The 24890-nt window shown below is 23.7% G+C and overlaps 3 non-coding genes across 3 annotated transcripts; all 3 read right to left on the bottom strand.

The window, feature by feature from the left end:
* Positions 1–5474: 5474 nt before the first annotated feature.
* On the bottom strand, positions 5475–5593 carry LOC123304457. The gene has a single exon (XR_006536477.1). It is a non-coding gene; the product is annotated as a 5S ribosomal RNA (ribosomal RNA).
* A 6353-nt stretch (positions 5594–11946) lies between these two features.
* On the bottom strand, positions 11947–12065 carry LOC123304454. Its single transcript, XR_006536474.1, has one exon. It is a non-coding gene; the product is annotated as a 5S ribosomal RNA (ribosomal RNA).
* A 6353-nt stretch (positions 12066–18418) lies between these two features.
* LOC123304456 lies at positions 18419–18537 on the bottom strand. The gene has a single exon (XR_006536476.1). It is a non-coding gene; the product is annotated as a 5S ribosomal RNA (ribosomal RNA).
* Between the last annotated feature and the right edge of the window lie 6353 nt (positions 18538–24890).

Raw genomic sequence — 24890 nt, 5'->3', positions numbered from 1 at the left:
CACGTTCTTTTAAATTTTTAATTGCGTTAACAACCATTTCTGATGTACGTGGATGTGTTGGTTTTGAATGTTGTTTTGTACGTTTAGCACCAGAAGCTGTTGCTTTTTTTGTTGGTGTTGTAGAAGCAGCAGTAACCGCAGTTGCTGCAACAGCTGTAGAATTTTCTTCGGCCATATTTTTTTACTTTATAAAAATAATGTATTTATTATAAATATTTAAATGATAAAATATAATAATTCTATCAAATAAAAAATAAAGGTTTTCAATTATATCATTATTCACAATAATATAAGTCCCTATGTAAGTCAAAGTACCATGTAGAAAACACATAAAAATTAAATAGTATTTCTAATTTACTGTCGTAGTAAACATGATTTATTTTTTCAATTTCTATAATATATAAAATAATAAATTATAAATTTAATAATAATATTTATTTTATAAATTAAAATATATTTAATTTTTTTATTAACAATTATTAATAAACATAGTTTAATATTAATTATTTCAATCATACAAAACAATAATATTTTTAAGGTAAACTTAAAAAGTATATATTTTTATTTTTTATTTAATATCGATTTATTATAAATTATTAGTATATAAATAATTAAAAAATTTAATATATAAATATATATATTATAGTATAAGATTTCATTTTTAGAAAAACTTTTTTTGTCAATAATGAAAACGTATTATTATGAAATGTGTTAATCGAACATTGACAAAATATATTTCATTAGAAAATACTTTTATTTATGCATTAATATCAATAATTAACTATTAAATTAATTTTTTCATAATTATATAAAGAAATTTTATACTGATATAAGTATTTATATATTATAATATTTATTTTAAATATAAAAAAATTTATGACAAAATATATTATTAGAGTATTTGTTGAGATTAATATAAGATTATTTTAAATAAGAATTAATTTATATAATTATTAAAATATTATTAATTTTATGTTATGTAATTTTAATAAAAATAAATAATAATAATAATAAATATAAAAATTTTTTAACAATTTAAATTTTATATGATCTAAATAATTTTGTTAAGTACGATATGAGAAATCATTGTAAGCTTCGTTAAGAAACTTTGTAATATAAAATAATAATAATAATATTAAATATATAAATAAATAAAATAAATTTGATATATATTTTTAGTTCATTCTGTGTATAAATCAAAGGATACCGAATAATTGGTAACGGATGCGATATATTATAGTATCGAGTATTAAAACATAATATATAAATTTATCTTGTTATTCAAATTTTTTGTTACTTAACTTATGTATTTAGAAAATTTATAATATTATTTATATAATTGACATAAAATCTTATAAATTGAAATTTTATTAATATGTATCAAAAGAAGAGAGTAACGTATTGATATAATATCAAAGGATACTGATTATTTAAATAACGAATACGTCATATATTGTTTGTGTAACGAAGTTCACTTGGCCATCTAGTTTAAAATAACATTTTCAATAGAAAGTTTATATGCTTTTTTTTTTTTTTTCTTTAATTATTAAAAAAATAAATTGAAATTTAATTCAATCAAATTTTATAATAATTTTAAAAAAATTTTTCCTTTTAAAAAATATTTTGTGATGTTGTGATAATATGTATTAATACAAGTGCATCCTGATACTTTTATCTCTAGTAAAGGTATGAGTATCATGAACAGTTTTGTTATCTAATGATATTATTTTGATAATATTTTGTGTATATTCTTATAATATTTTGTCTAAATATCATCATAATACAATATTATTTTGATAATATTTTATGAATATTCTTATAATATGTTACCTAAATGTCATCATAATATGATGAATTATTTCCATAATAACATATAAAAAAAGAAAAAAAAAAAAAAGAATCATTAATTTATAATTATTTAAATTGATTCTTTAAAAAAATATTATAATATATTATTTATAAAAATAATTTTTACTCTTATTTTAAATAAATTTGTGGCCTTTTATTAAAAGGCCTATGATCGATGTATTATTATTATAAAAATTAATGCAATGTTTTTAATTTATGCTTTCTTTTCAGTTTTCTTTGGTAATAACACTGCTTGAATGTTTGGTAATACACCACCTTGAGCAATTGTTACACCAGATAATAATTTATTTAATTCTTCATCATTACGAATTGCCAATTGTAAATGACGTGGAATGATACGTGTTTTTTTGTTATCACGGGCAGCATTACCAGCTAACTCGAGAACTTCTGCAGCCAAATATTCCATAACAGCAGCCAAATATACTGGGGCACCAGCACCTACTCGTTCAGCATAATTTCCTTTTCGTAATAATCTGTGAATTCTTCCAACAGGAAATTGTAATCCTGCTCGGCTTGATCTTGACTTTGCCTTTCCCTTTACTTTACCACCTTTACCTCGTCCAGACATAGCGAATAAATTTATTTAATTAATATTTTTTTTTGTAAATATAATCACACAGATGTGTACGTTACGGGGATTGTAACATAAATGTTTAAAATGTTATTTGGGTATTTTAATTTATAATATTTATAAAATATAAAACTTTAAAAATAAACCAATCACCTTATAGTATTATTTTTCAGCCAATCAGAGAGTAGTATTCATTTTTATTGTTATATCCATCTTCGCGTATATAATACGCTAGTTGTATACACGACACGCTCATACATATACTGACTGGTGTTCTGTAACTATCTGTGTATATTAATTGTTTGTAACAATGCCACCAAAAACAAGTGGAAAAGCAGCAAAAAAAGCTGGCAAAGCTCAAAAAAATATATCAAAGAGTGATAAGAAAAAGAAGAGGAAGCGCAAGGAATCATATGCAATTTACATTTACAAAGTATTAAAACAAGTGCATCCTGATACTGGTATCTCTAGTAAAGCTATGAGTATCATGAACAGTTTTGTTAATGATATTTTTGAACGTATTGCTGCTGAAGCATCACGTTTAGCACATTATAATAAACGTTCAACAATCACAAGTCGGGAAATTCAAACCGCAGTTCGATTATTATTACCTGGTGAATTGGCAAAGCACGCTGTTAGTGAAGGTACTAAAGCTGTTACAAAATATACAAGTTCAAAATAAATAAATCGAAAATATTATTTAATTGATAACATAAAAATACATCAACATATAAAAACGGCTCTCTTTTTAAGAGAGCCATCAAATTTTTTAAATAAGAGTAAATTATTTTTATATATACAAAAAAATAAAATAAACAATTATTAATATCATATTTAATATAAAATTTTATATATTAATAGCTTGAATATATCTATTATTAGTATATCAATATTATTAATTTTAAATATAATAAAGGATATCGCGGAATATATATCGTAAATCAGTGTAATGCAAATGCATTACATTACCTTTATTATTTTCATTTTACATTTACTACTTGTTTATGTACGCTTATAATTATTAGAAAAATATTTTTAATAATTTTAAAAAATAAATGAAATAATAAAAATTTAATAATAAATTATTTATTGAAAGTATAAAAAATGGTATAGCAAAATCTTTATTTTCTTTGATTAAGGCGAAATGTTTTATTAGTTATAAATTCGATAATCTCCTATCGATACTTGTTACTCTTAACTTGTATATATAAAAAATATAATAGTATATTAATTTATAATAAAATTTTTTCAAAAATTCAATAAGTTATTGTAAAATAAAATAGATAATATACAAATTATAATTTATTATTGCAGATATATTACAATAAAAAAAAAAAAATAAAAAAAAATATTTGGTAATGTATGTTATAAACAAAATAATTTGTTGTAAACAAATTATATAATATGTTATATTTATTAACAAATTTATTTACTCTTATATAAATAAAATTAGTGGCTTCCCAAAAAGGAAAGCCTGTTTAAATTTATCGGATGTATTAAATATTCTTTAATAAATTTACTAAATATTTTAAGTAAATTATTATATTTTCTTAACCTCCAAAACCATACAAAGTACGACCTTGTCGTTTTAATGCATATACAACATCCATAGCTGTAACTGTTTTACGTTTTGCGTGTTCAGTATATGTAACAGCATCCCGAATAACATTTTCAAGGAATACTTTAAGTACACCACGTGTTTCTTCATAAATTAAACCAGAGATACGTTTTACTCCACCTCGTCGTGCTAAACGACGAATTGCAGGTTTTGTAATACCTTGGATATTATCACGCAAAACTTTTCTATGACGTTTTGCACCCCCTTTTCCAAGCCCTTTCCACCTTTTCCTCTGCCAGTCATTTTAATAAAAAATTATTTACAATATTTTAACGAACGGATAACACGTGTGTTAACCTCACAAGTATTGTAATGTATGTGAGCGCCGGTACAATTGTGCCTTTTTATATAAAGCATTAAAGATTTTTTAAGCCACGCCTATACAATTTGATTAGTCCATACTCTGATAGCTATCCAATAGGATATGACAACAAAAATTTTGAAATTTCATATAAATATAAATACAACACATTTATTTCGCATTTAAACATTTGACTTTGTAGTATCAAATTGTCGAATATAATTTTTAAAATTGTGTGTTTTTTTGTAAAAACATTATTATTTGAAAATGGCTAGAACCAAGCAAACTGCACGTAAATCAACTGGTGGTAAAGCACCAAGAAAACAATTAGCAACGAAAGCTGCACGTAAAAGTGCACCAGCAACTGGTGGAGTAAAAAAACCACACAGATATCGTCCTGGTACAGTAGCTTTACGAGAAATTCGTCGTTATCAAAAAAGTACTGAATTGTTAATTCGTAAATTACCATTCCAACGTTTAGTACGTGAAATTGCACAAGATTTTAAAACCGATTTACGTTTCCAAAGTTCAGCTGTTATGGCATTACAAGAAGCTAGTGAAGCCTATTTAGTAGGTTTATTTGAAGATACCAATTTATGCGCAATTCATGCAAAGCGTGTTACAATTATGCCTAAGGATATACAATTGGCAAGACGTATTCGTGGAGAACGTGCATAAGCGTTTTAAATGACAATTTAAAAAAAAAAAAACAAATAAGAAATATTTTCGGTCCTATATATAGGACCAACATATATTATTAAATAAGAGTATATTATTTTTATTAAAAAATATATATATATATATATATATAAATTATTGAAATAAAATTAAACATTATTAAAATTTTGTTATAATTATAAGCGATTGCTATTTCTAAAAATAAATAAATTTCATAAAATTTATATTATTTTATATTCATTTGAAATATTAAAAAAACTTCTCGCTTTAAAGTAACCATGATATGAGTTATAAATGCAATAAAATTTTATACAAAAAATAATATTTATTTGTTGACGAATAATATAAAAGGTTTACATTTCTAAATAACATATATTTATATATGGTGTGTAAAAAAAAAGAAAAGAAGAAAAATAATTTATATTTTTAATATAAAAAGGCAACCGCACACAGTGTTCCCAAGCGGTCACCCATCCAAGTACTGACTGTGCCCAATGTTGCTTAACTTCGGTGATCGGACGAGAACCGGTGTTTTCAACGTGGTATGGCTGTTGCCAGTAATAAATGAAAATTTTTACAAATATATATTTTTCATAAATATCATTAATATTAAAGTATATTATTAAAATTTTCAATGAAGTAATCAATTTAAATATATACTTATTTATTATACCATATATTTTAAATAAAAATGCAACCGCACACAGTATTCTCAAGTGGCCACCCATCCGTGGTACTGACTGTGGCAAATGTTTCTTAACTATTATTTTATAAAATATTTATACAAAAAATAATTTACTCTTATCAAATATTAATTTGTGGCCTGTATTAAGGCCTATGTTATTTTCATTTTTTAGCAAAAATAATGAAATATTTCAATATATTATTAAAGTAACAGATCATTTCTTTTTTGGTGCTGCTTTTTTAATTTTTGTAGGAGATGATTTGGCAACAGAAGCTTTCTTAGCTTTTGGTGCTTTCGGTTTACGAGCAGGGCTACTTTTGGCAGCGGATTTTGTACTTTTTGCTGGTTTTGCTTTAACTGGTGCTTTTTTTGATGCCGCTGATGATTTTGCAGTAACTTTTTTAGCAGCAGTTGATGATGATGGAGTCGCTTTTTTTGCTTTAGGCTTTTTGGCTGCCAATGATGTAGTTGTGGCTTTCTTTTCTTTTGGTGCCCGTTTACTTTTAGCACTCTTTGCTGAACCTTTTGCTCCACTTTCTTTTTTGGATACTTTTGATTTAGCTGAAGAATTAGATGAAGCGGAAGCAGCCAATTTGAATGAACCAGATGCACCTTTACCTTTAGTTTGTACCAAGGCTCCCTCAGTTACAGCAGCTTTTAAATATTTTTTAATAAATGGTGAAATTTTATCAGAATCCACTTTATAATTTGCAGCTAAATATTTTTTAATTGCTTGTAATGATGAACCACCACGTTCTTTTAAATTTTTAATTGCGTTAACAACCATTTCTGATGTACGTGGATGTGTTGGTTTTGAATGTTGTTTTGTACGTTTAGCACCAGAAGCTGTTGCTTTTTTTGTTGGTGTTGTAGAAGCAGCAGTAACCGCAGTTGCTGCAACAGCTGTAGAATTTTCTTCGGCCATATTTTTTTACTTTATAAAAATAATGTATTTATTATAAATATTTAAATGATAAAATATAATAATTCTATCAAATAAAAAATAAAGGTTTTCAATTATATCATTATTCACAATAATATAAGTCCCTATGTAAGTCAAAGTACCATGTAGAAAACACATAAAAATTAAATAGTATTTCTAATTTACTGTCGTAGTAAACATGATTTATTTTTTCAATTTCTATAATATATAAAATAATAAATTATAAATTTAATAATAATATTTATTTTATAAATTAAAATATATTTAATTTTTTTATTAACAATTATTAATAAACATAGTTTAATATTAATTATTTCAATCATACAAAACAATAATATTTTTAAGGTAAACTTAAAAAGTATATATTTTTATTTTTTATTTAATATCGATTTATTATAAATTATTAGTATATAAATAATTAAAAAATTTAATATATAAATATATATATTATAGTATAAGATTTCATTTTTAGAAAAACTTTTTTTGTCAATAATGAAAACGTATTATTATGAAATGTGTTAATCGAACATTGACAAAATATATTTCATTAGAAAATACTTTTATTTATGCATTAATATCAATAATTAACTATTAAATTAATTTTTTCATAATTATATAAAGAAATTTTATACTGATATAAGTATTTATATATTATAATATTTATTTTAAATATAAAAAAATTTATGACAAAATATATTATTAGAGTATTTGTTGAGATTAATATAAGATTATTTTAAATAAGAATTAATTTATATAATTATTAAAATATTATTAATTTTATGTTATGTAATTTTAATAAAAATAAATAATAATAATAATAAATATACAAATTTTTTAACAATTTAAATTTTATATGATCTAAATAATTTTGTTAAGTACGATATGAGAAATCATTGTAAGCTTCGTTAAGAAACTTTGTAATATAAAATAATAATAATAATATTAAATATATAAATAAATAAAATAAATTTGATATATATTTTTAGTTCATTCTGTGTATAAATCAAAGGATACCGAATAATTGGTAACGGATGCGATATATTATAGTATCGAGTATTAAAACATAATATATAAATTTATCTTGTTATTCAAATTTTTTGTTACTTAACTTATGTATTTAGAAAATTTATAATATTATTTATATAATTGACATAAAATCTTATAAATTGAAATTTTATTCATATGTATCAAAAGAAGAGAGTAACGTATTGATATAATATCAAAGGATACTGATTATTTAAATAACGAATACGTCATATATTGTTTGTGTAACGAAGTTCACTTGGCCATCTAGTTTAAAATAACATTTTCAATAGAAAGTTTATATGCTTTTTTTTTTTTTTTTCTTTAATTATTAAAAAAATAAATTGAAATTTAATTCAATCAAATTTTATAATAATTTTAAAAAAATTTTTCCTTTTAAAAAATATTTTGTGATGTTGTGATAATATGTATTAATACAAGTGCATCCTGATACTTTTATCTCTAGTAAAGGTATGAGTATCATGAACAGTTTTGTTATCTAATGATATTATTTTGATAATATTTTGTGTATATTCTTATAATATTTTGTCTAAATATCATCATAATACAATATTATTTTGATAATATTTTATGAATATTCTTATAATATGTTACCTAAATGTCATCATAATATGATGAATTATTTCCATAATAACATATAAAAAAAGAAAAAAAAAAAAAGAATCATTAATTTATAATTATTTAAATTGATTCTTTAAAAAAATATTATAATATATTATTTATAAAAATAATTTTTACTCTTATTTTAAATAAATTTGTGGCCTTTTATTAAAAGGCCTATGATCGATGTATTATTATTATAAAAATTAATGCAATGTTTTTAATTTATGCTTTCTTTTCAGTTTTCTTTGGTAATAACACTGCTTGAATGTTTGGTAATACACCACCTTGAGCAATTGTTACACCAGATAATAATTTATTTAATTCTTCATCATTACGAATTGCCAATTGTAAATGACGTGGAATGATACGTGTTTTTTTGTTATCACGGGCAGCATTACCAGCTAACTCGAGAACTTCTGCAGCCAAATATTCCATAACAGCAGCCAAATATACTGGGGCACCAGCACCTACTCGTTCAGCATAATTTCCTTTTCGTAATAATCTGTGAATTCTTCCAACAGGAAATTGTAATCCTGCTCGGCTTGATCTTGACTTTGCCTTTCCCTTTACTTTACCACCTTTACCTCGTCCAGACATAGCGAATAAATTTATTTAATTAATATTTTTTTTTGTAAATATAATCACACAGATGTGTACGTTACGGGGATTGTAACATAAATGTTTAAAATGTTATTTGGGTATTTTAATTTATAATATTTATAAAATATAAAACTTTAAAAATAAACCAATCACCTTATAGTATTATTTTTAGCCAATCAGAGAGTAGTATTCATTTTTATTGTTATATCCATCTTCGCGTATATAATACGCTAGTTGTATACACGACACGCTCATACATATACTGACTGGTGTTCTGTAACTATCTGTGTATATTAATTGTTTGTAACAATGCCACCAAAAACAAGTGGAAAAGCAGCAAAAAAAGCTGGCAAAGCTCAAAAAAATATATCAAAGAGTGATAAGAAAAAGAAGAGGAAGCGCAAGGAATCATATGCAATTTACATTTACAAAGTATTAAAACAAGTGCATCCTGATACTGGTATCTCTAGTAAAGCTATGAGTATCATGAACAGTTTTGTTAATGATATTTTTGAACGTATTGCTGCTGAAGCATCACGTTTAGCACATTATAATAAACGTTCAACAATCACAAGTCGGGAAATTCAAACCGCAGTTCGATTATTATTACCTGGTGAATTGGCAAAGCACGCTGTTAGTGAAGGTACTAAAGCTGTTACAAAATATACAAGTTCAAAATAAATAAATCGAAAATATTATTTAATTGATAACATAAAAATACATCAACATATAAAAACGGCTCTCTTTTTAAGAGAGCCATCAAATTTTTTAAATAAGAGTAAATTATTTTTATATATACAAAAAAATAAAATAAACAATTATTAATATCATATTTAATATAAAATTTTATATATTAATAGCTTGAATATATCTATTATTAGTATATCAATATTATTAATTTTAAATATAATAAAGGATATCGCGGCATATATATCGTAAATCAGTGTAATGCAAATGCATTACATTACCTTTATTATTTTCATTTTACATTTACTACTTGTTTATGTACGCTTATAATTATTAGAAAAATATTTTTAATAATTTTAAAAAATAAATGAAATAATAAAAATTTAATAATAAATTATTTATTGAAAGTATAAAAAATGGTATAGCAAAATCTTTATTTTCTTTGATTAAGGCGAAATGTTTTATTAGTTATAAATTCGATAATCTCCTATCGATACTTGTTACTCTTAACTTGTATATATAAAAAATATAATAGTATATTAATTTATAATAAAATTTTTTCAAAAATTCAATAAGTTATTGTAAAATAAAATAGATAATATACAAATTATAATTTATTATTGCAGATATATTACAATAAAAAAAAAAAAATAAATAAAAATATTTGGTAATGTATGTTATAAACAAAATAATTTGTTGTAAACAAATTATATAATATGTTATATTTATTAACAAATTTATTTACTCTTATATAAATAAAATTAGTGGCTTCCCAAAAAGGAAAGCCTGTTTAAATTTATCGGATGTATTAAATATTCTTTAATAAATTTACTAAATATTTTAAGTAAATTATTATATTTTCTTAACCTCCAAAACCATACAAAGTACGACCTTGTCGTTTTAATGCATATACAACATCCATAGCTGTAACTGTTTTACGTTTTGCGTGTTCAGTATATGTAACAGCATCCCGAATAACATTTTCAAGGAATACTTTAAGTACACCACGTGTTTCTTCATAAATTAAACCAGAGATACGTTTTACTCCACCTCGTCGTGCTAAACGACGAATTGCAGGTTTTGTAATACCTTGGATATTATCACGCAAAACTTTTCTATGACGTTTTGCACCCCCTTTTCCAAGACCCTTTCCACCTTTTCCTCTGCCAGTCATTTTAATAAAAAATTATTTACAATATTTTAACGAACGGATAACACGTGTGTTAACCTCACAAGTATTGTAATGTATGTGAGCGCCGGTACAATTGTGCCTTTTTATATAAAGCATTAAAGATTTTTTAAGCCACGCCTATACAATTTGATTAGTCCATACTCTGATAGCTATCCAATAGGATATGACAACAAAAATTTTGAAATTTCATATAAATATAAATACAACACATTTATTTCGCATTTAAACATTTGACTTTGTAGTATCAAATTGTCGAATATAATTTTTAAAATTGTGTGTTTTTTTGTAAAAACATTATTATTTGAAAATGGCTAGAACCAAGCAAACTGCACGTAAATCAACTGGTGGTAAAGCACCAAGAAAACAATTAGCAACGAAAGCTGCACGTAAAAGTGCACCAGCAACTGGTGGAGTAAAAAAACCACACAGATATCGTCCTGGTACAGTAGCTTTACGAGAAATTCGTCGTTATCAAAAAAGTACTGAATTGTTAATTCGTAAATTACCATTCCAACGTTTAGTACGTGAAATTGCACAAGATTTTAAAACCGATTTACGTTTCCAAAGTTCAGCTGTTATGGCATTACAAGAAGCTAGTGAAGCCTATTTAGTAGGTTTATTTGAAGATACCAATTTATGCGCAATTCATGCAAAGCGTGTTACAATTATGCCTAAGGATATACAATTGGCAAGACGTATTCGTGGAGAACGTGCATAAGCGTTTTAAATGACAATTTAAAAAAAAAAAAACAAATAAGAAATATTTTCGGTCCTATATATAGGACCAACATATATTATTAAATAAGAGTATATTATTTTTATTAAAAAATATATATATATATATATATATAAATTATTGAAATAAAATTAAACATTATTAAAATTTTGTTATAATTATAAGCGATTGCTATTTCTAAAAATAAATAAATTTCATAAAATTTATATTATTTTATATTCATTTGAAATATTAAAAAAACTTCTCGCTTTAAAGTAACCATGATATGAGTTATAAATGCAATAAAATTTTATACAAAAAATAATATTTATTTGTTGACGAATAATATAAAAGGTTTACATTTCTAAATAACATATATTTATATATGGTGTGTAAAAAAAAAGAAAAGAAGAAAAATAATTTATATTTTTAATATAAAAAGGCAACCGCACACAGTGTTCCCAAGCGGTCACCCATCCAAGTACTGACTGTGCCCAATGTTGCTTGACTTCGGTGATCGGACGAGAACCGGTGTTTTCAACGTGGTATGGCTGTTGCCAGTAATAAATGAAAATTTTTACAAATATATATTTTTCATAAATATCATTAATATTAAAGTATATTATTAAAATTTTCAATGAAGTAATCAATTTAAATATATACTTATTTATTATACCATATATTTTAAATAAAAATGCAACCGCACACAGTATTCTCAAGTGGCCACCCATCCGTGGTACTGACTGTGGCAAATGTTTCTTAACTATTATTTTATAAAATATTTATACAAAAAATAATTTACTCTTATCAAATATTAATTTGTGGCCTGTATTAAGGCCTATGTTATTTTCATTTTTTAGCAAAAATAATGAAATATTTCAATATATTATTAAAGTAACAGATCATTTCTTTTTTGGTGCTGCTTTTTTAATTTTTGTAGGAGATGATTTGGCAACAGAAGCTTTCTTAGCTTTTGGTGCTTTCGGTTTACGAGCAGGGCTACTTTTGGCAGCGGATTTTGTACTTTTTGCTGGTTTTGCTTTAACTGGTGCTTTTTTTGATGCCGCTGATGATTTTGCAGTAACTTTTTTAGCAGCAGTTGATGATGATGGAGTCGCTTTTTTTGCTTTAGGCTTTTTGGCTGCCAATGATGTAGTTGTGGCTTTCTTTTCTTTTGGTGCCCGTTTACTTTTAGCACTCTTTGCTGAACCTTTTGCTCCACTTTCTTTTTTGGATACTTTTGATTTAGCTGAAGAATTAGATGAAGCGGAAGCAGCCAATTTGAATGAACCAGATGCACCTTTACCTTTAGTTTGTACCAAGGCTCCCTCAGTTACAGCAGCTTTTAAATATTTTTTAATAAATGGTGAAATTTTATCAGAATCCACTTTATAATTTGCAGCTAAATATTTTTTAATTGCTTGTAATGATGAACCACCACGTTCTTTTAAATTTTTAATTGCGTTAACAACCATTTCTGATGTACGTGGATGTGTTGGTTTTGAATGTTGTTTTGTACGTTTAGCACCAGAAGCTGTTGCTTTTTTTGTTGGTGTTGTAGAAGCAGCAGTAACCGCAGTTGCTGCAACAGCTGTAGAATTTTCTTCGGCCATATTTTTTTACTTTATAAAAATAATGTATTTATTATAAATATTTAAATGATAAAATATAATAATTCTATCAAATAAAAAATAAAGGTTTTCAATTATATCATTATTCACAATAATATAAGTCCCTATGTAAGTCAAAGTACCATGTAGAAAACACATAAAAATTAAATAGTATTTCTAATTTACTGTCGTAGTAAACATGATTTATTTTTTCAATTTCTATAATATATAAAATAATAAATTATAAATTTAATAATAATATTTATTTTATAAATTAAAATATATTTAATTTTTTTATTAACAATTATTAATAAACATAGTTTAATATTAATTATTTCAATCATACAAAACAATAATATTTTTAAGGTAAACTTAAAAAGTATATATTTTTATTTTTTATTTAATATCGATTTATTATAAATTATTAGTATATAAATAATTAAAAAATTTAATATATAAATATATATATTATAGTATAAGATTTCATTTTTAGAAAAACTTTTTTTGTCAATAATGAAAACGTATTATTATGAAATGTGTTAATCGAACATTGACAAAATATATTTCATTAGAAAATACTTTTATTTATGCATTAATATCAATAATTAACTATTAAATTAATTTTTTCATAATTATATAAAGAAATTTTATACTGATATAAGTATTTATATATTATAATATTTATTTTAAATATAAAAAAATTTATGACAAAATATATTATTAGAGTATTTGTTGAGATTAATATAAGATTATTTTAAATAAGAATTAATTTATATAATTATTAAAATATTATTAATTTTATGTTATGTAATTTTAATAAAAATAAATAATAATAATAATAAATATACAAATTTTTTAACAATTTAAATTTTATATGATCTAAATAATTTTGTTAAGTACGATATGAGAAATCATTGTAAGCTTCGTTAAGAAACTTTGTAATATAAAATAATAATAATAATATTAAATATATAAATAAATAAAATAAATTTGATATATATTTTTAGTTCATTCTGTGTATAAATCAAAGGATACCGAATAATTGGTAACGGATGCGATATATTATAGTATCGAGTATTAAAACATAATATATAAATTTATCTTGTTATTCAAATTTTTTGTTACTTAACTTATGTATTTAGAAAATTTATAATATTATTTATATAATTGACATAAAATCTTATAAATTGAAATTTTATTAATATGTATCAAAAGAAGAGAGTAACGTATTGATATAATATCAAAGGATACTGATTATTTAAATAACGAATACGTCATATATTGTTTGTGTAACGAAGTTCACTTGGCCATCTAGTTTAAAATAACATTTTCAATAGAAAGTTTATATGCTTTTTTTTTTTTTTTTCTTTAATTATTAAAAAAATAAATTGAAATTTAATTCAATCAAATTTTATAATAATTTTAAAAAAATTTTTCCTTTTAAAAAATATTTTGTGATGTTGTGATAATATGTATTAATACAAGTGCATCCTGATACTTTTATCTCTAGTAAAGGTATGAGTATCATGAACAGTTTTGTTATCTAATGATATTATTTTGATAATATTTTGTGTATATTCTTATAATATTTTGTCTAAATATCATCATAATACAATATTATTTTGATAATATTTTATGAATATTCTTATAATATGTTACCTAAATGTCATCATAATATGATGAATTATTTCCATAATAACATATAAAAAAAGAAAAAAAAAAAAAGAATCATTAATTTATAATTATTTAAATTGATTCTTTAAAAAAATATTATAATATATTATTTATAAAAATAATTTTTACTCTTATTTTAAATAAATTTGTGGCCTTTTATTAAAAGGCCTATGATCGATGTATTATTATTATAAAAATTAATGCAATGTTTTTAATTTATGCTTTCTTTTCAGTTTTCTTTGGTAATAACACTGCTTGAATGTTTGGTAATACACCACCTTGAGCAATTGTTACACCAGATAATAATTTATTTAATTCTTCATCATTACGAATTGCCAATTGTAAATGACGTGGAATGATACGTGTTTTTTTGTTATCACGGGCAGCATTACCAGCTAACTCGAGAACTTCTGCAGCCAAATATTCCATAACAGCAGCCAAATATACTGGGGCACCAGCACCTACTCGTTCAGCATAATTTCCTTTTCGTAATAATCTGTGAATTCTTCCAACAGGAAATTGTAATCCTGCTCGGCTTGATCTTGACTTTGCCTTTCCCTTTACTTTACCACCTTTACCTCGTCCAGACATAGCGAATAAATTTATTTAATTAATATTTTTTTTTGTAAATATAATCACACAGATGTGTACGTTACGGGGATTGTAACATAAATGTTTAAAATGTTATTTGGGTATTTTAATTTATAATATTTATAAAATATAAAACTTTAAAAATAAACCAATCACCTTATAGTATTATTTTTAGCCAATCAGAGAGTAGTATTCATTTTTATTGTTATATCCATCTTCGCGTATATAATACGCTAGTTGTATACACGACACGCTCATACATATACTGACTGGTGTTCTGTAACTATCTGTGTATATTAATTGTTTGTAACAATGCCACCAAAAACAAGTGGAAAAGCAGCAAAAAAAGCTGGCAAAGCTCAAAAAAATATATCAAAGAGTGATAAGAAAAAGAAGAGGAAGCGCAAGGAATCATATGCAATTTACATTTACAAAGTATTAAAACAAGTGCATCCTGATACTGGTATCTCTAGTAAAGCTATGAGTATCATGAACAGTTTTGTTAATGATATTTTTGAACGTATTGCTGCTGAAGCATCACGTTTAGCACATTATAATAAACGTTCAACAATCACAAGTCGGGAAATTCAAACCGCAGTTCGATTATTATTACCTGGTGAATTGGCAAAGCACGCTGTTAGTGAAGGTACTAAAGCTGTTACAAAATATACAAGTTCAAAATAAATAAATCGAAAATATTATTTAATTGATAACATAAAAATACATCAACATATAAAAATGGCTCTCTTTTTAAGAGAGCCATCAAATTTTTTAAATAAGAGTAAATTATTTTTATATATACAAAAAAATAAAATAAACAATTATTAATATCATATTTAATATAAAATTTTATATATTAATAGCTTGAATATATCTATTATTAGTATATCAATATTATTAATTTTAAATATAATAAAGGATATCGCGGAATATATATCGTAAATCAGTGTAATGCAAATGCATTACATTACCTTTATTATTTTCATTTTACATTTACTACTTGTTTATGTACGCTTATAATTATTAGAAAAATATTTTTAATAATTTTAAAAAATAAATGAAATAATAAAAATTTAATAATAAATTATTTATTGAAAGTATAAAAAATGGTATAGCAAAATCTTTATTTTCTTTGATTAAGGCGAAATGTTTTATTAGTTATAAATTCGATAATCTCCTATCGATACTTGTTACTCTTAACTTGTATATATAAAAAATATAATAGTATATTAATTTATAATAAAATTTTTTCAAAAATTCAATAAGTTATTGTAAAATAAAATAGATAATATACAAATTATAATTTATTATTGCAGATATATTACAATAAAAAAAAAAAAATAAATAAAAATATTTGGTAATGTATGTTATAAACAAAATAATTTGTTGTAAACAAATTATATAATATGTTATATTTATTAACAAATTTATTTACTCTTATATAAATAAAATTAGTGGCTTCCCAAAAAGGAAAGCCTGTTTAAATTTATCGGATGTATTAAATATTCTTTAATAAATTTACTAAATATTTTAAGTAAATTATTATATTTTCTTAACCTCCAAAACCATACAAAGTACGACCTTGTCGTTTTAATGCATATACAACATCCATAGCTGTAACTGTTTTACGTTTTGCGTGTTCAGTATATGTAACAGCATCCCGAATAACATTTTCAAGGAATACTTTAAGTACACCACGTGTTTCTTCATAAATTAAACCAGAGATACGTTTTACTCCACCTCGTCGTGCTAAACGACGAATTGCAGGTTTTGTAATACCTTGGATATTATCATGCAAAACTTTTCTATGACGTTTTGCACCCCCTTTTCCAAGACCCTTTCCACCTTTTCCTCTGCCAGTCATTTTAATAAAAAATTATTTACAATATTTTAACGAACGGATAACACGTGTGTTAACCTCACAAGTATTGTAATGTATGTGAGCGCCGGTACAATTGTGCCTTTTTATATAAAGCATTAAAGATTTTTTAAGCCACGCCTATACAATTTGATTAGTCCATACTCTGATAGCTATCCAATAGGATATGACAACAAAAATTTTGAAATTTCATATAAATATAAATACAACACATTTATTTCGCATTTAAACATTTGACTTTGTAGTATCAAATTGTCGAATATAATTTTTAAAATTGTGTGTTTTTTTGTAAAAACATTATTATTTGAAAATGGCTAGAACCAAGCAAACTGCACGTAAATCAACTGGTGGTAAAGCACCAAGAAAACAATTAGCAACGAAAGCTGCACGTAAAAGTGCACCAGCAACTGGTGGAGTAAAAAAACCACACAGATATCGTCCTGGTACAGTAGCTTTACGAGAAATTCGTCGTTATCAAAAAAGTACTGAATTGTTAATTCGTAAATTACCATTCCAACGTTTAGTACGTGAAATTGCACAAGATTTTAAAACCGATTTACGTTTCCAAAGTTCAGCTGTTATGGCATTACAAGAAGCTAGTGAAGCCTATTTAGTAGGTTTATTTGAAGATACCAATTTATGCGCAATTCATGCAAAGCGTGTTACAATTATGCCTAAGGATATACAATTGGCAAGACGTATTCGTGGAGAACGTGCATAAGCGTTTTAAATGACAATTTAAAAAAAAAAAAACAAATAAGAAATATTTTCGGTCCTATATATAGGACCAACATATATTATTAAATAAGAGTATATTATTTTTATTAAAAAATATATATATATATATATATATAAATTATTGAAATAAAATTAAACATTATTAAAATTTTGTTATAATTATAAGCGATTGCTATTTCTAAAAATAAATAAATTTCATAAAATTTATATTATTTTATATTCATTTGAAATATTAAAAAAACTTCTCGCTTTAAAGTAACCATGATATGAGTTATAAATGCAATAAAATTTTATACAAAAAATAATATTTATTTGTTGACGAATAATATAAAAGGTTTACATTTCTAAATAACATATATTTATATATGGTGTGTAAAAAAAAAGAAAAGAAGAAAAATAATTTGTATTTTTAATATAAAAAGGCAACCGCACACAGTGTTCCCAAGCGGTCACCCATCCAAGTACTGACTGTGCCCAATGTTGCTTAACTTCGGTGATCGGACGAGAACCGGTGTTTTCAACGTGGTATGGCTGTTGCCAGTAATAAATGAAAATTTTTACAAATATATATTTTTCATAAATATCATTAATATTAAAGTATATTATTAAAATTTTCAATGAAGTAATCAATTTAAATATATACTTATTTATTATACCATATATTTTAAATAAAAATGCAACCGCACACAGTATTCTCAAGTGGCCACCCATCCGTGGTACTGACTGTGGCAAATGTTTCTTAACTATTATTTTATAAAATATTTATACAAAAAATAATTTACTCTTATCAAATATTAATTTGTGGCCTGTATTAAGGCCTATGTTATTTTCATTTTTTAGCAAAAATAATGAAATATTTCAATATATTATTAAAGTAACAGATCATTTCTTTTTTGGTGCTGCTTTTTTAATTTTTGTAGGAGATGATTTGGCAACAGAAGCTTTCTTAGCTTTTGGTGCTTTCGGTTTACGAGCAGGGCTACTTTTGGCAGCGGATTTTGTACTTTTTGCTGGTTTTGCTTTAACTGGTGCTTTTTTTGATGCCGCTGATGATTTTGCAGTAACTTTTTTAGCAGCAGTTGATGATGATGGAGTCGCTTTTTTTGCTTTAGGCTTTTTGGCTGCCAATGATGTAGTTGTGGCTTTCTTTTCTTTTGGTGCCCGTTTACTTTTAGCTCTCTTTGCTGAACCTTTTGCTCCACTTTCTTTTTTGGATACTTTTGATTTAGCTGAAGAATTAGATGAAGCGGAAGCAGCCAATTTGAATGAACCAGATGCACCTTTACCTTTAGTTTGTACCAAGGCTCCCTCAGTTACAGCAGCTTTTAAATATTTTTTAATAAATGGTGAAATTTTATCAGAATCCACTTTATAATTTGCAGCTAAATATTTTTTAATTGCTTGTAATGATGAACCACCACGTTCTTTTAAATTTTTAATTGCGTTAACAACCATTTCTGATGTACGTGGATGTGTTGGTTTTGAATGTTGTTTTGTACGTTTAGCACCAGAAGCTGTTGCTTTTTTTGTTGGTGTTGTAGAAGCAGCAGTAACCGCAGTTGCTGCAACAGCTGTAGAATTTTCTTCGGCCATATTTTTTTACTTTATAAAAATAATGTATTTATTATAAATATTTAAATGATAAAATATAATAATTCTATCAAATAAAAAATAAAGGTTTTCAATTATATCATTATTCACAATAATATAAGTCCCTATGTAAGTCAAAGTACCATGTAGAAAACACATAAAAATTAAATAGTATTTCTAATTTACTGTCGTAGTAAACATGATTTATTTTTTCAATTTCTATAATATATAAAATAATAAATTATAAATTTAATAATAATATTTATTTTATAAATTAAAATATATTTAATTTTTTTATTAACAATTATTAATAAACATAGTTTAATATTAATTATTTCAATCATACAAAACAATAATATTTTTAAGGTAAACTTAAAAAGTATATATTTTTATTTTTTATTTAATATCGATTTATTATAAATTATTAGTATATAAATAATTAAAAAATTTAATATATAAATATATATATTATAGTATAAGATTTCATTTTTAGAAAAACTTTTTTTGTCAATAATGAAAACGTATTATTATGAAATGTGTTAATCGAACATTGACAAAATATATTTCATTAGAAAATACTTTTATTTATGCATTAATATCAATAATTAACTATTAAATTAATTTTTTCATAATTATATAAAGAAATTTTATACTGATATAAGTATTTATATATTATAATATTTATTTTAAATATAAAAAAATTTATGACAAAATATATTATTAGAGTATTTGTTGAGATTAATATAAGATTATTTTAAATAAGAATTAATTTATATAATTATTAAAATATTATTAATTTTATGTTATGTAATTTTAATAAAAATAAATAATAATAATAATAAATATACAAATTTTTTAACAATTTAAATTTTATATGATCTAAATAATTTTGTTAAGTACGATATGAGAAATCATTGTAAGCTTCGTTAAGAAACTTTGTAATATAAAATAATAATAATAATATTAAATATATAAATAAATAAAATAAATTTGATATATATTTTTAGTTCATTCTGTGTATAAATCAAAGGATACCGAATAATTGGTAACGGATGCGATATATTATAGTATCGAGTATTAAAACATAATATATAAATTTATCTTGTTATTCAAATTTTTTGTTACTTAACTTATGTATTTAGAAAATTTATAATATTATTTATATAATTGACATAAAATCTTATAAATTGAAATTTTATTAATATGTATCAAAAGAAGAGAGTAACGTATTGATATAATATCAAAGGATACTGATTATTTAAATAACGAATACGTCATATATTGTTTGTGTAACGAAGTTCACTTGGCCATCTAGTTTAAAATAACATTTTCAATAGAAAGTTTATATGCTTTTTTTTTTTTTTTTCTTTAATTATTAAAAAAATAAATTGAAATTTAATTCAATCAAATTTTATAATAATTTTAAAAAAATTTTTCCTTTTAAAAAATATTTTGTGATGTTGTGATAATATGTATTAATACAAGTGCATCCTGATACTTTTATCTCTAGTAAAGGTATGAGTATCATGAACAGTTTTGTTATCTAATGATATTATTTTGATAATATTTTGTGTATATTCTTATAATATTTTGTCTAAATATCATCATAATACAATATTATTTTGATAATATTTTATGAATATTCTTATAATATGTTACCTAAATGTCATCATAATATGATGAATTATTTCCATAATAACATATAAAAAAAGAAAAAAAAAAAAAGAATCATTAATTTATAATTATTTAAATTGATTCTTTAAAAAAATATTATAATATATTATTTATAAAAATAATTTTTACTCTTATTTTAAATAAATTTGTGGCCTTTTATTAAAAGGCCTATGATCGATGTATTATTATTATAAAAATTAATGCAATGTTTTTAATTTATGCTTTCTTTTCAGTTTTCTTTGGTAATAACACTGCTTGAATGTTTGGTAATACACCACCTTGAGCAATTGTTACACCAGATAATAATTTATTTAATTCTTCATCATTACGAATTGCCAATTGTAAATGACGTGGAATGATACGTGTTTTTTTGTTATCACGGGCAGCATTACCAGCTAACTCGAGAACTTCTGCAGCCAAATATTCCATAACAGCAGCCAAATATACTGGGGCACCAGCACCTACTCGTTCAGCATAATTTCCTTTTCGTAATAATCTGTGAATTCTTCCAACAGGAAATTGTAATCCTGCTTGGCTTGATCTTGACTTTGCCTTTCCCTTTACTTTACCACCTTTACCTCGTCCAGACATAGCGAATAAATTTATTTAATTAATATTTTTTTTTGTAAATATAATCACACAGATGTGTACGTTACGGGGATTGTAACATAAATGTTTAAAATGTTATTTGGGTATTTTAATTTATAATATTTATAAAATATAAAACTTTAAAAATAAACCAATCACCTTATAGTATTATTTTTAGCCAATCAGAGAGTAGTATTCATTTTTATTGTTATATCCATCTTCGCGTATATAATACGCTAGTTGTATACACGACACGCTCATACATATACTGACTGGTGTTCTGTAACTATCTGTGTATATTAATTGTTTGTAACAATGCCACCAAAAACAAGTGGAAAAGCAGCAAAAAAAGCTGGCAAAGCTCAAAAAAATATATCAAAGAGTGATAAGAAAAAGAAGAGGAAGCGCAAGGAATCATATGCAATTTACATTTACAAAGTATTAAAACAAGTGCATCCTGATACTGGTATCTCTAGTAAAGCTATGAGTATCATGAACAGTTTTGTTAATGATATTTTTGAACGTATTGCTGCTGAAGCATCACGTTTAGCACATTATAATAAACGTTCAACAATCACAAGTCGGAAAATTCAAACCGCAGTTCGATTATTATTACCTGGTGAATTGGCAAAGCACGCTGTTAGTGAAGGTACTAAAGCTGTTACAAAATATACAAGTTCAAAATAAATAAATCGAAAATATTATTTAATTGATAACATAAAAATACATCAACATATAAAAACGGCTCTCTTTTTAAGAGAGCCATCAAATTTTTTAAATAAGAGTAAATTATTTTTATATATACAAAAAAATAAAATAAACAATTATTAATATCATATTTAATATAAAATTTTATATATTAATAGCTTGAATATATCTATTATTAGTATATCAATATTATTAATTTTAAATATAATAAAGGATATCGCGGAATATATATCGTAAATCAGTGTAATGCAAATGCATTACATTACCTTTATTATTTTCATTTTACATTTACTACTTGTTTATGTACGCTTATAATTATTAGAAAAATATTTTTAATAATTTTAAAAAATAAATGAAATAATAAAAATTTAATAATAAATTATTTATTGAAAGTATAAAAAATGGTATAGCAAAATCTTTATTTTCTTTGATTAAGGCGAAATGTTTTATTAGTTATAAATTCGATAATCTCCTATCGATACTTGTTACTCTTAACTTGTATATATAAAAAATATAATAGTATATTAATTTATAATAAAATTTTTTCAAAAATTCAATAAGTTATTGTAAAATAAAATAGATAATATACAAATTATAATTTATTATTGCAGATATATTACAATAAAAAAAAAAAAATAAATAAAAATATTTGGTAATGTATGGTATAAACAAAATAATTTGTTGTAAACAAATTATATAATATGTTATATTTATTAACAAATTTATTTACTCTTATATAAATAAAATTAGTGGCTTCCCAAAAAGGAAAGCCTGTTTAAATTTATCGGATGTATTAAATATTCTTTAATAAATTTACTAAATATTTTAAGTAAATTATTATATTTTCTTAACCTCCAAAACCATACAAAGTACGACCTTGTCGTTTTAATGCATATACAACATCCATAGCTGTAACTGTTTTACGTTTTGCGTGTTCAGTATATGTAACAGCATCCCGAATAACATTTTCAAGGAATACTTTAAGTACACCACGTGTTTCTTCATAAATTAAACCAGAGATACGTTTTACTCCACCTCGTCGTGCTAAACGACGAATTGCAGGTTTTGTAATACCTTGGATATTATCACGCAAAACTTTTCTATGACGTTTTGCACCCCCTTTTCCAAGACCCTTTCCACCTTTTCCTCTGCCAGTCATTTTAATAAAAAATTATTTACAATATTTTAACGAACGGATAACACGTGTGTTAACCTCACAAGTATTGTAATGTATGTGAGCGCCGGTACAATTGTGCCTTTTTATATAAAGCATTAAAGATTTTTTAAGCCACGCCTATACAATTTGATTAGTCCATACTCTGATAGCTATCCAATAGGATATGACAACAAAAATTTTGAAATTTCATATAAATATAAATACAACACATTTATTTCGCATTTAAACATTTGACTTTGTAGTATCAAATTGTCGAATATAATTTTTAAAATTGTGTGTTTTTTTGTAAAAACATTATTATTTGAAAATGGCTAGAACCAAGCAAACTGCACGTAAATCAACTGGTGGTAAAGCACCAAGAAAACAATTAGCAACGAAAGCTGCACGTAAAAGTGCACCAGCAACTGGTGGAGTAAAAAAACCACACAGATATCGTCCTGGTACAGTAGCTTTACGAGAAATTCGTCGTTATCAAAAAAGTACTGAATTGTTAATTCGTAAATTACCATTCCAACGTTTAGTACGTGAAATTGCACAAGATTTTAAAACCGATTTACGTTTCCAAAGTTCAGCTGTTATGGCATTACAAGAAGCTAGTGAAGCCTATTTAGTAGGTTTATTTGAAGATACCAATTTATGCGCAATTCATGCAAAGCGTGTTACAATTATGCCTAAGGATATACAATTGGCAAGACGTATTCGTGGAGAACGTGCATAAGCGTTTTAAATGACAATTTAAAAAAAAAAAAACAAATAAGAAATATTTTCGGTCCTATATATAGGACCAACATATATTATTAAATAAGAGTATATTATTTTTATTAAAAAATATATATATATATATATATATAAATTATTGAAATAAAATTAAACATTATTAAAATTTTGTTATAATTATAAGCGATTGCTATTTCTAAAAATAAATAAATTTCATAAAATTTATATTATTTTATATTCATTTGAAATATTAAAAAAACTTCTCGCTTTAAAGTAACCATGATATGAGTTATAAATGCAATAAAATTTTATACAAAAAATAATATTTATTTGTTGACGAATAATATAAAAGGTTTACATTTCTAAATAACATATATTTATATATGGTGTGTAAAAAAAAAGAAAAGAAGAAAAATAATTTATATTTTTAATATAAAA

Source organism: Chrysoperla carnea, assembly GCF_905475395.1.
Source record: "Chrysoperla carnea chromosome X unlocalized genomic scaffold, inChrCarn1.1 SUPER_X_unloc_54, whole genome shotgun sequence".
NCBI classification, from domain to species: Eukaryota; Metazoa; Arthropoda; class Insecta; order Neuroptera; family Chrysopidae; genus Chrysoperla; species Chrysoperla carnea.
This window is presented reverse-complemented; position numbering and strand designations above follow the sequence as displayed.